General features: G+C 39.1%; 1 long non-coding RNA gene across 1 annotated transcript; it reads right to left on the bottom strand.

The window, feature by feature from the left end:
• Positions 1 to 12,823: 12,823 nt before the first annotated feature.
• On the bottom strand, positions 12,824 to 13,595 carry LOC119865860. Its single transcript, XR_005378283.1, has 2 exons — positions 13,434 to 13,595; positions 12,824 to 13,064 (listed from the first exon to the last, which is right to left on the bottom strand). It is a non-coding gene; the product is annotated as an uncharacterized LOC119865860 (long non-coding RNA).
• Between the last annotated feature and the right edge of the window lie 615 nt (positions 13,596 to 14,210).

The following is a 14,210-nucleotide window of genomic DNA, read 5'->3' as shown; positions in this document are numbered from 1 at the left end:
ACCCAGTGGCCTTGCCTGCTAGACAGCAAGTGTCTCTAGAAGACATGTCCGTGGGATCCATACTCAAAGAGGCTAAGTGGTTGTTATGCTCCTTCTGCCCTGCCCTCAGGACAACCTGCAGGTCCTTCTTCCTTTTGTGCTGGCAGGATTCTGTTCTTCTTCTTCTATCTCCCCAGTGGTCTCTTTCCAGCAGGCTTCCCCTCCCCACCAGCTGCCCTTGCTGGTCCCTGGGAGTGGAGAAACTGGTTCTCCAAGAATCCTGTGGCTTGGTGCTGAGCTTTTTTTTCCTCAGAGGTTCCTTTGAGTCTTTCTCTCTGCTTTGGTGTAGGCTGCGGTGACCTGGCAGATGGAGAAGAGCAGAGGGGAGGGTCAATATTCCAGCTGTGCTATGGACTGAATGTGTGGGTCCCCCCGAAGGCATAGACTGAAGCCTAAATCCCAAGGTGATGGTACCTGAGGCAGAGCCTTTGGGAGGTGATTAGGTCAGGATGGGGTGGTGGGGAGGGACTGGTGGTGGGGAGCCTTCATGAATGGGATTAACACCCTTATGAAAAGAGGAGGAGACTCGGGATCACCTTCTCTCCGTTCTCTGCCATTGAAGACACAATAGAAGGCCGTCTGCCAACCAGGACCCAGGCCCTCATCAGACACTGGGTCTGCCAGTGCCTTGATCTTGGACTTGCCGCCTCCAGAGCTGGTCAGACCAAGAAGACTCGCTCTCCATTTAGTCCTAACAACAATTCTATGTGGAGACTTTTATCATCCCGATCTTGCAGATGAGAAGGCTGACATAGGATGAGTTTGAGTAAATTTTTCCAAAGGTCATGGGTGGTGAATCAGGACCAAGTCTCAAATCTGTCTAACTCCCAATGCCGCCTGGTCTCGGTCACGCAAACAGCAGCTGCCAGCACCTGTGTAGTGTAGTGTACCCCGGTCGTGTGCCTCCTCCTCCTGTCTGGAGGCACTTCCCTTATGCATAACGAGGTGCCTCTCCTCCTGGCTGGCTGAACAAGTTCAGCTGGCCCCCCACTACTGCAGATTCCCTCCAAAGGGTTAAGTTTCCATGGGTAGAAAATTCATCAACAGGCCCTGTGCTTTCTTCATTCCCTTATTCAGAATACCAGATGCTTCATGGGAAAATGTATTCAGAAGATAAAGCTTCCCCTTGGCCTACCTTACAGGGCTTCCCTCTATCTGCGCAGTGAACTCGATCTAAAAAAGCCTCTCAGCATTTGAAAGCCCTTGCCCTGTGTAGTCAAAAGATCACAGACCTTAGGACTGCTTGCTGCCAAGAGTAAGAGCAAGATATCACTTACCTCCCTCTACCCACCTACTTTCACTACCTCTATCTGGAGATCTTAAGTTTTACTTGAGACTTGGATGCAATTCTCTCCTCCTGTCACCAGTGATGACAGGATCAGTCAAGGGTCTTTGAGTGGATCCAGGGTAAACTGCAAATACCAGTGCCTTTTGGCCAGGTAGTCTGAAAATATTACATGGATGCTGGGAATCCATATATTGGAGCAAGGCAGAGGCTCCCTGCTTCTATATCTGGTTTATGAGGATCACATCCAGAACATAGACCCACAGCCTAGACATCAGAACACATGGACACAGGGTATTTGGGTCATGGGTAACAATGAAGTCTTATCTCAGAAATATACATATAAAAAAGTTTCAGTCCAATTGTAAAATGTCAAAGAACCTTGAATTCCAGATTTTCAGTAGTTTGAATATAGTTACTAAGGTTGTATCACTTTAACATTTTACTCATCCCAACTGTGATGCCAATAAGAAAATCAGTTGTGCAAAAAATTTATTTATAATCTGGGGGAACGACTCTAGAAATTTTCAGCAGATTTGAAAAGAAATACCTGAACAATAACGGGAATAATGATAATTTTGGAGTAGGTATTCTTTTGAAACTTAAAGATTTGTAAATGGGACTCTAGGTAATAAATTACCATCTACTCACTCAAAACAAGTTGAGAAAAATAAAATATACCTGAAACCTACAGTCAAAAATATCTATTTCTCATAAGTATATGTTTGCCGTTATTGAGTTTTTATTTTTCTGAAGAAAAAAAAAGGAAAAGAAAAGCTTTTGCAACTTATTAGTAATTGACCTAAAGATAAAAAGAAGAAAGAGCTCAAATGATGAACTCAGTTTGATTTCTATAAAAGATCCAAAATTCTAAAATATATCATTAGCACATCTATTATTTCCTATTGCTATATAACAAATCATCATAAAACATAGTGGCTTAAAACAACTATAATTATATTTTACCTCTCACAGATTTTGCAGGTCAGAAATTCCAGAGCAGCTTGGTTAAGTGGTTCTGGTTCTGAGTTTCTCATCAGGTTGAGTTAAAAAGTTGGTTGTCCATAATCATCCGAAGGCTTGCCTGGGGCTGGAGAACAAAATTCCAAAGTTGCTCCCTCATGTGACTGGCAGGTTGGTATGACAAGTTATTTCCCCTCCACGTGAACCTCAACATGGGGCTGCCTTTCCAGTGTGGCTATAGCTTCCCCCAGAGTAAGTGATCTGAGAGATCAAAACAGAGACTGAAACCCCTTTCATGATCTAGCCTCAGAAATCACAGGTTGTAACTTCCACCATATTCTACTGGGTTCCAGGGCCAGCCCTGATTCAATGTAGATGGGGTGATACAAAGTGTTCATACAGGGATGAGAACAATCAAGTGCCATCTTCTTGCTCTTACAGAATAATAAGACTGAAATGTATGAGTGAGGTCACCATTATCTAAGACTATAAGATGATACATAATAATATATTGTTCAGGTGCAATGAAAAAATAATAGCCAATCTAAGAGTTCATATTTTCTTTTAAAAAATATTATATTATATTATATTTATTTATTTATCTATTTGTCTGTTTATTTATTTATTTATTTATTTATTTATTTATTTGAGAGCATGAGTGGAGAGAGGGGCAGGGAGGAGCAGAGGGGAGAGAGATAGAGGAGGAAAGAAACTCAAGGAGACTCTGCACTGAGCACAGAGACTGACATGGGGTTCAATCTAATAACCCTGAGATCATGACCTGAGTGGAAACCAAGACTCAGATGCTTAACCCACTGAGCCATTCAGGCACTCCAAATAGTTCATATTTTCCAAATAGTTCATGATTATTTCTCTGAATTTTCTAAAGAAAGGCAGTAGAATTGATATTGCATAGGAAAATAGCAATCTCTACCACAATTGTCAGTTTTTATAAGACATTTTACCAAATATTTCCGTTGTTATTAACAAAGAGATAACTAGAATCAACACACATCAGTTATAAAAATATTTCTTCAAAAAAATCAAAATTGATTTTGGTGAAATAGGGTGTGGTCTGGGATGTCACTCCCCATAGGAGGTGGGGCCACTCAATTAGGAAGGAATTTTAACGAACCTCCTGAAGAATATGCTAATCACTACCAATGTATAATTGCTCTATAAATATATCGATTTCTTTTATATATAGTTTTGCATTTCCTTTCCATGAGATTTGGTGAGAAATTGAATAATTTTCAAAATGATATTAGTTGTATTAGTATTAGTTTATGTTGTATATAACAGAATATGTAAATAAAGTGGCTTAAAACAAAATAGAAGATTATCTCTCTGTTTTAAAAATGAAAGCCAGATATCAGTAGCCCAGGGCTGGTACAGCAGCTCTGTGATAATCAAGGACCCTTCTGTCTTCCTGCTATACCCTCCAAGTGCTTTGTCTCCGTTGTTATGTTTGCTTCATAATATAAGTTGGATGACAACAAGAGCTCCATCAGTCTGAATTCCAGGCTATAAAGGAGAAGGAGGAGGAGGAGGGAAGAGGAGGAAGAAGAGGAGGAGGAGGAAAAGAAGAAGTGCAGCCAGTTGACTTGAAGGAACTTCTTAGAAGTCCCACTTGATGCTTCTGCTCATACTACATTGGTAGAACTTCATTACATAGCCACATCTGCCTGCAAGGAGAGTTGGAAAATGTAATCTTTGTTCTAAGTGACTAAAATCATGATTATTTCTCTGAATTTTCCAAAGAAAAGCAGTAGAATTGATATGCATAGGGAAATAGCAATGTCTACCACAATTGTCAATTTTTATAAGACATGATTTATGCATTTACAAAAAAAAAGTTTGACAAATTAAAAATATCGAATAAAAAGAAAGTAAAAATAAATCATACTGGAAGCTACCCAATAGTTCCAAACATGTTGATTGCTTGTTGTTCTAATTGAGATTTAGGAAATTTTTAAATAGCTGAAATATTGAGAGTTTATTGAGCAACTCTTCAGTGATACAAGCAGCCAGTGAGTCGGTGGCTTGTGAACATCAGTATAAATGTAGATTGTCATTTCTTTACCAAATGCTGAGTGTTACAGACGTTTAAAAATATGCTTCATAGAGAAATGAGAGATATTATTTTTTTTCTCCAAAAGGAAAAGAAATGCTGTATTTAGATTCGATAGAAATGACAAAAGTAAAGGAGTTATGCTAAGATTGATTTATAAGGATTTTGAAATCATAATAGTCTTCTCTTTAGAAGAGATGAAATATTTGGAAGGCAAGTATAAGAATGTGGAATGCGGAAATATGGTTAGCAGATTAAGAGAAATTATATATTATATGGGTATGTAAGTGTATATGTAAATATATAATCAGTAATTATTACCAATGTTTGGATACATACTATAAAAATATACTTTAAATATTTTCAATTATTTTTTGTTGAAGTATAGTTGATATACAATGTTAGATTAGTTTCAGGTGTACCTCATGGTTATTTGACAAGTTTGTACATAATGCTGTGCTCACAACAAGCACAGATACCATCTGTCCCCATACAATGTTGTTACAAGACCATTGGCTATATTCCCTATGCCAAGCTCTTTAACTCCATGATTTATCCATTCCATAACTGGAAGCCAGCATCTGCCACTTGCCTTCACCCATTTTGCCCATCTACCCACCCCAGTCCCCTCTGGCTCTACATTTTAATTCTTAAGTTAACTAAAAAATAAAAAAAATTTCATTTACTGAAAAATGAAAAAAAAAATCAAAATTATATTTAAATGAAGAGTCACTGTATGAAGTATAAAAAAAATTAAATGTGTGTGAATTTTACAGATTCATTGCAAACCTCAGTCCAAGAAATGCGGTATGCCTGGTGCTCTGAAACCATTGTTGCTCGTCTGTTGCTATCCATGTAAGTAATCTTGGCTGTTTCTAATACGGTCCTCGAAATAAAAAAATAAAGTTACTGTGTTGTCAGCACTACTAGATTTTGGGTTGACCTAGCCAATCATGGCAGTGAGGGCAGAGGGCTCGTTTTCAATTCTAAGTTGCCTACAAATATACTTACACAGCTCAAGGGGGAATGGAAGCTAGAGGTTCAGAGACCTGACACAGATTCCTACTGAGTGGAAATTGTGACCGAATTCATGGAGCCTGAAAGACTCGCTGCTGGTGTACAAAACCTGGCCGTTAAAACGGAGCAGAGGTGATGGCTTATTAACTTAATTTCCCCATGAGGATTTTATACTTCAGTTATTGTGAGTTAAAGTTAGAAATGTAAGATAGAGCTCTAAAATTGCTCCTGCGATTTTAATTGTGTCTCTCTCCTTCTTTCTAATGAAGTTAAATTTTAAAAATTGAAAAGCCATTTTATGAAAATGTTTCATACCATCCTAAAACAAAGAACTAGATATTTCCGGCCAAGATGGATTAATAGGAAACGTTTTTTTAGAAAGTGAAAACCTGAATGTACAGACTCCAGTACTTCAATCAAATAGTAATCCAGGTGGTGTCATTAGAGTTCATGATCAGTTGACTATCAATAAATGGGATTATCCTAGAAGAATCTAGGTGGGCTTCATTCAATCAGTTTAAGGACTGAAGAGCAGAGCTGAGCTTTCTTGATGAAGAAGAAATTCTGCCTTTGAAACAGCAGCTTCAGTTTTGCATGAGAATTCTGGTCTGCCCTTTCTGATAGCCTCCTCTGCAATTTTAGATTTGTCCAGCCCAATCCCGCATTCAAATAAATCAATTCCTTGCAATAAACCTCCTAATATATATTTTCTACTGACTCCCTGACTCTAGTTGAACGCTGACTGATATGCCCATCAATTAAAGGATAGAGATTTTCCAAATACATACAACAGCAAAGTTCACCTACATGCTGCCTACAATAAATCTACTTTAAAGATGACACAGGGGCATCTGGGTGACTCAGTCTGTTGGGCATTTAAATCTTGATCTCAGCTCAGGTCTTAATCTCAGAGTTGTGGGTTCAAATCACACATTGGGCTCCACAGCTAGGCATGGACTATTACTTAAAAAAAAATAAATGAATAAAAATAAAAATAAAGGCACAGGCTAAAAGTAGATGAGAGAAAAGACACTGATCAAAAGAAAGCTGGAGTGGTTTTATTAATATCACGCCAAGTAAATTCCAGAACAAACAATATTAAGAGGAATAAAGAGGAATATTTCACGAAGCTAATTATTTATCAGGAGGACTTAGCAATTTTAAACGTGTATGTGTCTAACTGAGCTTTGAGATACAAAAGCTGATTGGACAAAATCACAATTACAGTTTGATTTGAATCCTTTACTCAGTAAAAGGTAGAAAAAATAGATTTAAAAAAAAAAACAGTTCAAAGTAGAAATAAAAATATCTTTTGTGACCTAGCCTCAAAAGTAACACATTGCCACTTCTGCTATATTCTACTGGGTACTACAGACCCAGTACTGATCCAATGTGCAGGGTAGTATACAGAGTATAAATACCAGGAGATGAGAATCATTCATGGCCATGTAGAGACTGGCTATTACAGAATAATAACAGGTAAAATGTCGTGGGTGAGATTATCATTATCTAAGATTATTAAGTATTGTATAGCAATGTGCTTGCTAATACAATAAAAACTAGCCAATCTAATAGATGATAAGAGCATTTTAATCATAACAAATTGTTGCTGCTTTTTCTCTTTAATAAAGAGATAACTAAAATCACATTGGTTATAAAGACATTTCTACAACAAGTCAAGATAGATTTTGATAAAATAGTGGTGTGGTCTGTGATGGCATTGCAATTGGAGGTGGGGCCATACAACTGGGAAGGGATTTTTTTTTTATATTTTATTTATTTATTCATGAGATATACAGAGAGAGAGAGGCAGAGACACAGGTAGAGCAGGCTCCATGCAGGAAGCCCGATGCAGGACTCGATCCAGGGACTCCAGGATCAGGCCCTGGGCTGAAGGCAGCCTCACTTAACCGCTGAGCCACCCAGGGGTCCCTGGGAAGGGATCTTAATTAAGAAATTTGCTGTAGTATATATAAATCACTGCATATGCATAATCACTGCAAGTATATACTTTGTCATCATTTGAAATTTTTGTTAAAAAATCCAGCAGGAGTTAGTGAGGCAACCCAGAAATTAGCAACAGCTGGAAGCTGATACCACTGTCAGGTGGTATCCTGTGCTAGAAGCTGGGTATGGCTGGTCTAAGCTGGATCCAAGGAGGAGATATGGCCCCTGTTGGTGTTATCACCAAAGGCAAAAATAGAAGAGAAGAGATGCTTTGGCTTTTCCCTTCCCTCACCCTCCAATCTCTCAACAATGCATCCCTCTGGTCAAATCCATTAGGAGGACAGTTAATAAATGTATTACTTTCCTATTGCTGCTGAAAAAAATCAACTCAAACTTTCAACACACAGTGACATAAATTTATTATCTTAAAATTCTGAAGATGAGAAGTCCAGAATCAGTTTCACTGGGCTAACGTCAAGGTGTTGAAATGACAGGTTCCTTCTGGAGGCTCTAGAGGAGAACCTGTTTCCTAGCTTTTTCCAGCTTTAGAACTAATTCCCTGCATTTCTTAGCTCACAGTCCCTTCCTCGACCTTCAACGTCAGCAGTGTAGCATCTTCAGATTTCTTTCTCCCCGTTCCAACTTTTTTAAAAAGATTTTATTTATTTATTCATGAGACAGAGAGAGGGGTGGGGCAGAGACACAGGCAGAGAGAGAAGCAGGCTCCATGCAGGGAGCCCAACATGGGACTGGATCCCTGGTCTCCAGGATCACGCCCTGGGCTGAAAGCGGCGCTAAACCGCTGAGCCACCCGGGCTGCCCTGTTCCAACTTTCTGCTTCTGTTGTCACAACTCCTTCTCTGACTCTACTGATTATACAAACCCACCTGGATGAGCAAGGGGAACCTTTCCATCTCAAGATCTCTAGTTTAATCACATCTGCAAAGTCCCCTTTGCTCTATAAAGAAATATATTCACAGGTTCTGAGGATTAGGACATGGACATCTTTGGAGAGTCATTACTCCATCTACCACATAAGGAAGACTGGGAGGTGTCACCTGTAGGGCTCAGACCCCCTGGGGTACAGACATAGAAGGGATTGGAAAAGGAATGGATCTCAAAGCAAAAGACCCAAAATAGGCACTCTTTTAGAGAAGAAGTTCTCTAAATTTTCACTATTGCAATCTTATACAAAAGACTCCATTTCTTTGTCTTTCTCTCCCTGAATACTATCTATTAATGAATTATTGTCTTCATCACATCTCCTCCCCAGAATAGAATAGACAATGCTGCTGAAATGGAAACAATTCATGGGAAGACAATGATAACACAATTTTTTCTTCTGATTTTGAGTTTGTAGAAACTGAGTGGTTTTTTTTTTAATATCATATTTGAAGTTTAATCTTTCACTTATTCCTTCCTTTCCAAACTATATAGGTGTGCTTTTCCCATTTGGTTTTGCTAAAGAGGAAAAGGAGAAATCTCCACATATTGTGATCTAAGACATTTAAAATCTTTCATCAAAAGACATGCTATCACAACAAGAAGACTGGATTTCCTAAACAGAGGTGGATCCCAAAAATGTGACCTGCACAGAACCTTAATATCTCTCTGTACATGACCTTCTTACCTCCCTATCCAGGTATCCAGCATTACATCTGCCTGCTATCAACCCACCATCTCCAACCAAAAGCAGTGCTCTAATATTTAACTTTAGATGTTGGCCCCTGAGGAAAAGGGACCTTGGCAACTACCATGGTTGCTTTGCTTAGGTCAGTTTTACTGTTTATGTACAACTGAAAGACCATAACCCAAAAAAAGTTACTGACATCTTACTCATTGATCATGCCAAGCATGAGGTAAGAAGGTCATGTACAGAGAGATACTGAGGTTCTGCATGGGTCCAGTTGGAAAAAAAAAAAAAAAAAGGAAGGTCAGGTAATGGCTAGTCTTCAGAGTAGAGGAAATCTGTCTCTTGCATTATTCATTATTCATTGATATCATTGTCTTGCATTATTCATTGATATCAAGAGTGGCCATGAGGGCCCAAAATGTAAGACTGTCAATTAATTGTAAATGTTTAAGAAAAACTAGAATGAAAACTCCATGAGAGCAGGAAATCTGATGTTCTCGTTTGCCATAGAATCCTCAGCACATAGGACAGGCCAACCTCCATTGAATGCTATCTCAATACTCATTGAATGAATGTATTATTTAATTTAACTTAAAAATCATTTGCTATGACATTACTCCTTCTGGGCTGAAAATCTATAAACTTTGCTCATTACTACAACTTATTTTTTCTTTCCCCAAATCATGTATATAGAAAAATTCAAACATACAAAAAGTTGAAAGAATAGCAAGATGAATATTCATACACCTGCTAACTAGTTCAATAATTATTGATGGTTTATTATATTTATTTTTTCAATATTTCATTTATTGATATTTCTAGACAGGCATGTGTACCAATTAAAGTTCAGAGACCCAGAACCACCATGTGTCTATATATCTTCATATGTATATTTGTTTTTATATATATTTAAGGCCATTATCTTCACATCTGATGCTGGAGTTTGAAGTCCACAGGGCAGAAGTCAGAAGGGAAGATTGATGTAAAATGGAAGAGATTAATCCAAATCCTGCAAGGACGTACAGATGGCTACTCCTCAGAGAACAGCAGAAGCCTACAGTTGGCAGACTCAACTGCCTCCAACCTTGATGAGGCAGGTGTCCTGCAAAAGCTGGCCATTCCTCATGGGGCTGAATGCACACACCTTGCCCAAGAGCCAAAGAAGATGAAGGGACATCCAAGGGAAGGTGGACTGGTTGGAGGCCCAGATGCTCATTCATGTCAACGAGGGAAGAGGTCCATCAGCTGCTCAGGGATGTGCAAGACCTACAGAATGGCAACTGTGTCCTTGTGCCCTCAGAATCTTCCAGAAATGTCCCTTGTGGCCCACAGAACCAGTAACACACAAGAAAGGTGATCCTGGGAAACAGGTCAGCATAGCCATGCAAACACATTACAAAGCCAACATCTCGAATTAAGCTTCAAAAATGCTACCATTCCACCTCTAAATTGTTCAACTTGCGTCTCACATTTCCCTTCCAAAATGACGGAACAGCATCTGAGAAATTATAATGGCAAATGTTCAGCTTTCATGAGTGGTATGGATTAAGTGTTTGAAACAAGCCCTAGGCACTGTTGCAGGTCAATTTTACTCTTTTATGATACAGTATCTTCTGTTTTCTAAAGATTTTGTTAAATTCACCTGGCCTGGTCTAGCACTGAGCTTTACTTTGCTCCACAAAACAATAGAATATGATTTTCAGAATCATTCTGACCAATACCAAATGGTTGTTTTCTTCAGGAAAAAACAAGTTAGCATAAAATTTCTGATGGGATCCTGCCTCCCAACTAACAGCTTGAGTTTTAAAATGAATCCTTTGACAAATGGCTTTTCTCCTGTTCTCAAGCTGCTATGAAAAAAAAATCTCCATTCTGAAAAAAAGAAAACATTCTAAATGTTTCTTCTCGAAGATCTGTAGTATAGCTTACAAAATATCGCTCTCTCTTGTTTTGTTTTAGAAGGGGTTCAGAAGAAGTGTCCCTTTGGCGTGTGCCACTTTGGCATGGGGATTATTTTAAATTGAAGGCAATCAAGACCGAGCAGACTCAAGAAAAACTTTCATCTCTCCTCTAAATTATCTAAAAGAATTTGGATAGGGGCCGTAGCCCAGAATGAGATCTATTACCAAGAGATCACATTTTTATCTTAATGACCTATCCACATGGCAGGTCAAACATCTGATTACCAAACATCTGATCTTCTCAACTTCCTGTGAATTGCCCTCTTCCCCTTGGAAGCCCCAGGCCCCATCCCTTTCCTTAGCTCAATATGACATATAAGCCTCAGTTGTCCAGCTTGTCCTCAGGTCTCATATTTTTAAGGGGACCCCTACATACATAATTAAATTTGTTTCTCTCCTGTTAATATGTCTTATGTTAATTTGATTATGAGACCAGTCAAAAAACCTAGAACGGTAGAAGGAAAAATCTCCCCCCTCCCACATTTTCTTTTCTTGGCACTCCTTGGGTGGGTATTGCTGGAATGAAGACTAAACCTGTTAAAAAAATATATGTATTGTCTCATTAGAATCAGACTATCCTTTCAGCTGCTGAAATTTGAGTTGAATTAGGAACAGCAGATGAAGAATTTGTAACCAAGCAAAACTCCATAGCAACAAGTAATTAAAGTTGATTATAATTGTAAGACATTTACTCAGGATTTTTTTTTAATTCTTAAGAAAAATTCAATAAGAAATAACATCTCAGGATTTCAAGGCACATAAGTTGGCAACAAGTAAAAACCATTCATGTTAGGTTCAGTCATTCAAAAAAATGGGTGCATATTTTCAGCTTGATAAAAACCTTTACTTCAAGAACTCCAATGCAGTCAGCTCCCCAGTGAAGCCTGGGATGAATTCCACATGTATGTTTCTAATCTGTGTGCAACCCCGAGTGGATTCTTCTCTAGTGACAGCTCTATCCCTGGTGGTTTGGTTTCCATACTAGTCCACAAAAGCTTGTTTTACCCACATACACCCAAATTACAGCTCTAATCATACTATTTCAACTACATCTAGCTGCATTGTTTCATGGAAAATGAATCTTGAATTCCAAGTTGCAATGCCAAGAACACATCTTCCCTGAACCCCAGAGCCAGAACAAGCAACTGTAGTGGGTTTAAATTTTACTTAGTAAAATATAACTCTAGATTAGCACTTCCCAAAGCATCCCTTGGAAAGTTCCCCAAAACAGAAAGGGAGGGGAAGTCCAATCAAATAAGCTTAGGGAATTGTAAAGGAGGAAAGATAATTTTCCCCCTACCCTTCTCAGTTCTTTGTTGAGGCAGCTAAATAAAAGACGGATGAACAGAGAAAAACAAACTGAAGTTGACTAATATGTATACCTCATATAAATGAGATATACCCAAGGAAAAGTGAGCAACTCCCCAGGTGGCCTAAGATACCATCTTTAGCTAAGATACCATCTTTAGCTAGAGGCAAAAGGAAGAAAGATATGAGCTGGGGTAGGAGAGGCCAGTCACAGACAGGTTGCTAGGAAAGCCATGGTAAATGAGGGCAAGGATGTTATGCAGGTTTGACTGGTGACTTCTCCACTGAAAGAAGTTTCTGGTGACTTGGAGCCATCCTTCTCTTCCTGGTACTGAGAAAAAGACACTTAGACAAATGGAGATTTCCTTTATACATGGTCACTTCCCCTTTTAAAAAAAAGGTAATTTCAACTCCATATTCAGAGTTTTTCCTGGGTCTGCTATTTCTCAAAATAATCAGCTCAAAATAATCCTTATGCCAAAGAAATATATTTTGGAGTACCATGTTCTGCTGCCCTTCAAAATGCTGCACACCCTCTCTGTGTCTTCAGAGACTTCAGTTCATATTAGTATATGTTAGAGAATGATTACAGTAGACAATTTTGATGATACAGACACATTTTATTTAACACTCCGTGGTATGAGCAGTCTCCATGGCAAGAACTGCAAAATGAGGCAGATGGCAGGAAGCTCTCATAGAGTAAAGGATGAGGAGCCCGGGCCTCCTCTGTTGTCCTTCAGCTGGAACCAGATGCCAACATCAGTCTATGATTGACCCTGTCCCAGTTGAACCTTCAGATGAGCACTCAGCCTCACACCTGGCTGACAACTCAAGTGCAACCTGTGAGGGACGGGGAAACAGAAGGCCCAGCTAAGCCACACCCAGACTTCTGACCCATAGGAACTGTGAGATAATAAGTTGTGTTGTTTTAAGCCACAAAACTGAAGTAACTTGTCACACAGAAACAGATACGTAACACAACAGCATTTGGAAAACTTCTGCTTCCCAAACTTGGGAAGTCCCAAGTGCTGACTTCCCAAACATATATACGGTATTAGTTTTCTAGGGCTGCCATAACAAATTTCCAGAAACTGGGTGGCTTAAACAACAGAAATTGGTTCTCTCACAGCTCTGGAGGCTGGAAGTCTGAAATTAATGTGTGGGCAAAGACATGCACTCTTTGAAACCTGAAAAGGGATCCTTCCTTACCTCTTCCTGTCTTCTGGTGGTAGTTGCAGTCCCTGGTGTTCCCCGGCTCATGGCTGCATTACTCCATTCTCTACTTCCACCTACGCAGGCCCTTCTCTGTGTGTCTGTCTGCACATGGCCATCTTCTCATAAGAACACAAGTCATACCGGATGAGGAACATCCTACTCCCACACGACCTCATCTCAACCACATCTACAGTAACCCTATTTCCAAATAATTCAGAGGCACTGGAGTTCAGACCTCACATATCTTTTTTTTTTTTCTTTTTGGTGGTTGATAGGGAGGGAAGGACCAAAAAAAAATCAAGCCATAATAAATACAAGGAGGCTTTTAACTACATGATGCCATTCTCTGAATTAAACAAGCTTCATCTGACCATGATTTCTTTACAGTGAGTAAAGGTTTATGTTATTCCTGATCCATGTGTGACTGATTAGACACAAAACAAAAAGTGAGAATTGTCAGGGATGTCAATCTCTTGTAAAACCCGATGATGCATAATGTAGAATAAATGCCTCAGCCAGATGACCTTTATAATATTTCCAGTTGACACAATTATTTCTCAGTGGAGGAAGGTGGCAGAGCATGAAAAGGATAGCATTTTGTTTGTACCACTGATGTGAGTAATAGGACAGCTGGGAAGTTTATGGACCTGGGCGATGACAGTAGTTTAAGAAGAAATACAATGTTTGATGTAGTTTCCACATGAGGATTTTTATAATGGTTACAAGATACCCTCAGATAATGTTCCAAAATCTACTTTCATAGCTCCTCCC

Source organism: Canis lupus, chromosome 25, assembly GCF_011100685.1.
Source record: "Canis lupus familiaris isolate Mischka breed German Shepherd chromosome 25, alternate assembly UU_Cfam_GSD_1.0, whole genome shotgun sequence".
Classification (NCBI taxonomy): Eukaryota; Metazoa; Chordata; class Mammalia; order Carnivora; family Canidae; genus Canis; species Canis lupus.
Note: the sequence above shows the minus strand (reverse complement) of the source record. Positions and strands in the feature narration are given on the sequence as shown.